General features: G+C 42.6%; 1 pseudogene; it reads right to left on the reverse strand.

The window, feature by feature from the left end:
- Positions 1-1,204: 1,204 nt before the first annotated feature.
- On the reverse strand, positions 1,205-4,413 carry LOC135277929 (large ribosomal subunit protein uL18-like; annotated as a pseudogene).

The raw sequence follows: 4,413 nt of genomic DNA on the forward strand, positions 1-4,413 counted from the left end.
AACTGGATCCCTGAGGTCAGGCTGACGTTTTCCTTTCTCAAGTGTCTTTGAAAGAGTGGAGGCTGAGCTTTCAATAGTAAATTATTATTTATAACTTTTATTATTATCCAAACAAGTGCCAGTTTTGTGATTGGCATTTAATAACATGGAGTTATGTTCTGATGATGACAGACTCTTGCTAACCATATGGTTAAGCTTGTATCAGTTACTGAGATACTGAGATACACTTGTTCGACCCTGCTAAACGTCCAGGTCCTTGAATCTTTACACAGACAGTGTGTGAGTGAGGCTGGGTGGTTCAGTGACCTGTTTGAAGTCTGTCACTCAGCCAGAAAGTTTCACAGCCAGAATTTAAACCCACATCTGTTAGACTCTAAAACCAATAGCCTCACCACTGTGCAAGCATACCTGTAATCCAGTATGTCCATCAAATTTCATTCTAACCTATCTTAAAGGAGAAATTTTACTTTCTTTTGAGAGAGGGTTTTGCTCTGCTTTCCAGGCTGAAGTGCAGTGGCGGGATCTTGGCTCACTGCAGCCTCCACCTTCAGGGCTCAAGCAATACTCCCACCTCAGCCTCCCAACTAGCTGGGACTACAGGGACACACCACCATGCCTGACTAATTTTTTTTTTTTTTTGAGACAGAGTCTTGCTGTGTCGCCCAGGATGGAGTGCAGTGGCACAATCTCAGCTCACTGCAACCTCTGACTCCCAGGTTCAAGAGATCCTCCTGCCTCAGCCTCCCGAGTTGCTGGGATTACAGGCATGCACCACCACGTCCAGAAAATTTTTTTCTATTTTTAGTAGAGACAGGGTTTCACCATATTGCCCAGGCTGGTCTCGAACTCCTGACCTTGTGATCCACCCGCCTTGGCCTCCCAAAGTGCTAGGATTACAGGCGTGAGCCTCTGTGCCCTGCCCCTAATTTTTTTATTTTTATTTTTGTAGAAACAAGGTCTCACTATATTGCCGAGGCCGAGAAATTTTAAATGAAGGGTTTGCAAGGCTCTCCAAGAAAACAGACAGGCATTATTTATTGTTTTACAAAGCTTTGCTTCAAAATACACAAAACATCTTATTTTTTAAATTTAGAAATTATTTATTAAACAAAATTCAAAGTTTGGGGGGGGTTGTTTTTGTTTGTTTTTGCTGTCAAGAAGTTTATTGTCTTTATCTGAAAAATCCTCACGGAAGTTGTTTGGTTTAGCTCTCATCAGCCGACTCCTGAGCTCTGAAGAAGCTTGCCCTCTTTTGAGCTACTTGATCTTCCTTCTAAGCAAAAGACATTTTGGGACGGTTCCACCTCTTTTATTTATTTATTTATTTTTGAGACAGTCTCGCTCTGTCACCCAGGCTGGAGTGCAGTGGCACAATCTCAGCTCACTACAACCTCTGACTCCTGGGTTCAAGTGATTCTCCTGCCTCAGCATCCCTAGTAGCTGGGACTACAGGTGCATGCCACCATGCCTGGCTAATTTTTGTATTTTTAGTAGAGACAAGGTTTTACCGTGTTAGCCAGGAGGATCTCGATCTCCTGACCTTGTGATCCACCCGCCTCAGCCTCCCAAAGTGCTGGGATTACAGGCGTGAGCCACTGCCCCCCCAACTCCACCTCTTCTTTTTAACTTCTCTCTTCGGCTTCTTATCATAGACTGGATTCTCTTCTACAGCAGCTGAAACTTTCTTATACATCTCCTCTGTCATGTCTGAAGTTACGCAGTTCTTTATGTATTGAGAGAACTGTTTCTTGTGAGCATCTTCATCTTCCTCCATTAAGTAGCATGTGTACTGCAATATTCTGGCCCGTGATGTGCTTCTGGTGTATTTCTGCATTAAATTCCTTGCTTTCAGAATCATAACCAGGGAATCATAACACGGTACCACAGTTTGGTACTGTGAGGGATAGACAAGCCTCCATCCATAGCCCCCTTCAGGACACCGAAAACTTTATTGCCAGTGGTAGTTCTGGCAAGGCCTGCATCCAAATAGCAGGTAACGGTGCCTGGCTGATCATCAGTACTATCCACATTGTATTCATCACCAGTCACCTCCACTTGGCCTTCATAGATCTTGTCCGTGCCAAACCTATTGAGAAGCCTGTGGGCCAGCAGCAGGCCAGTACAATACGCTGCAGCGTCATTTATCAGGCCAACCTTCACACTGTTTTTTGGCAGTTTGTGTGCATATGCTGCAGACTATCACATCCCCTTCTATACGGGCACGAGCAATCTGACAAATGATATCTCTGTTACATGAACTATCATTCTGTATTTAGGTGCGTTGTATTTATTTTTATCCTGTATCACCCAGCATTTCTGAGCACAGTAATCAATTTTATCCTCTCATTGTCTTCTAAAGATCACTTGGTATCTCTTAAAGTAGGCCTTATTCTTAACTTTAACAAACCCTATCCTGTGGAACAGAGACCTGCATCTGCTGCTCAACAGACCTGCAGGCCCAGCAGTGCTGGGGGCGGAAAAGGCACAAAATTCAAATGTTTATTTCAAATACATTTAAAGAGGGAAAGAAATATCCACCAAAATGTTACCACCCATACTTAACTGTCACACTTCTCTGTGTTTCCCCTGAGAAGATCTATAGGCATAAACAGTGTGTACGTGTATGTATGTTTGTGCAGATATATTTCTTTACATAAAGAACATTATCGTGTACCCATGCACACATAAAAATATAATTAAAAATATATATATACATATGTAATTTTAACACCATTTTGATGGCTGTCTGAAATGCTTTTATAACAGACTTGTCTGTGCCGCAGTTCTTGGGAAGACAAATCATCGTAAGAATATATCGGCCTGGCATGGTGGCTCACACCTATAATTCCAGAACTTTGGGAGGCCAAGGAGGGCGGATCATGAGGTCAGGAGATCAAGACCATCTGGGCTAACATATTAAAACCTGTTTCTTCTAAAAATACAAAAATCAGCCAGGCGTGGTGGCACGCATCTGTAATCCCAGCTACTCGGGAGGCTGAGGCAGGAGAATCCGTTGAACCCAGGAGGTGAAGGTTGCAGCGAGCTGAGATTGTGCCACTGCACTCCAGCCTGGGCGACAGAGCAAGACTCCATCTGAAATATATATATATATGAATATTTGTCAGTTTACTTAATAAATGCTAGGAGGACGTCTGTTAAATTTTTTTTAAAATTTGTATTGGAGTGGCTTAGCTGTTTAATATAGACTGAAGGGTGGTAGAACATACAGGTGAAGTGTACTTTCCGATTTCTCAGAAATCGGACTGCTGAGGCTTAAATCTCAGCTCCCAGTTCCCCATTTGCTGTGTGACCTTGAGCAGTTGCTTATCCTCTCTGTGCCTTGGTTTCCTGATCTATTTAAAGGGGAATAATAGAACTTAAATGAGTTAGTCCATGTAAAGTGCTTTAGAACAGTGCCTGACTCCTAGTAACACTTAGTTTGTGTTACAAGATATATTCACCTGTACCCTATAAACATTCAAGTTGCTGAGTCACTTAGTCCAAGAAAAGCCCAAGGCAGTTTGATACAGCTGAGGCAGTTTTAGGGGAATGTTTTGGGCTGATTCCTGAGGTGGGAACTTGGAGTCTGTATTTTTACAGAACTCTTCAGGTAAGTGAGTCTTAAGGTCAGCCAGGTTTATGAACCACTGGGTGAGAACACTGGGCACAGTTGGAAAGCAGTTGGGTGGTGAGCAAGACTGAAGAGATTCAGAACAGTGAGTCTGAGACGGCCCGCCCGGACACAGAGGCCCGTTTTAAGCAGCGAAGCAGGGAGATGTGATATTTAAAACTGGAAGTTTGTCAGCTGAGAGTTAGTTGAGAGAAAGAAGCCCAAAGCAACAAACAGGTGGAAGAAACGCACAGAGAGAGTAGGTTTCTCTTTGAAGTTACTCACTGTTTTGTGTGGGAATATTTTTTCTTCTTCTTGTTCTGTTTGGTTTTGTGAATCTTGTTTTTAAAAGCATGCAGAGATAAATTTTTTCCTTCTTGTGATAACAGCTAATGTTTACTTAGTGTGTGTCATGGCTGTGCTAGCAGTTTTTCATGTAAACTTCCAGACAGTATGAGGCATGGACTATTGTCCCCATTTTAAAAGGAAAAAACTAAAATTTGCAGAAGTTAAATAACTTGCACAAGGCCCGTATCCATTTTTTCTTTCTTCTTTCGTAATGGAATTCCAGTTTTATTTGGAGTGTATACATCCAGTGAAAATACATTTCCCTGTAGCCCTGGCAGCTATGTGTGGCCATGTGACTAAGTTGTAGCCAAAGACACACAAATGAAAGGACTATCTGGGCCCTGTCGGAAGGTTTCTTATAGGGTATTGATTTGGCCATGAGGTATGTCCCTATTTACCCTTCTCCCATCCTACTTTCTGATGCCTACAATGCAGATGTGAGCTTCAGCAGCCAT

The sequence above is a fragment of the Aotus nancymaae genome, unplaced genomic scaffold, assembly GCF_030222135.1.
Source record: "Aotus nancymaae isolate 86718 unplaced genomic scaffold, 86718_ANA_hifiasm-v0.15.2.pri h1tg000036l, whole genome shotgun sequence".
Classification (NCBI taxonomy): Eukaryota; Metazoa; Chordata; class Mammalia; order Primates; family Aotidae; genus Aotus; species Aotus nancymaae.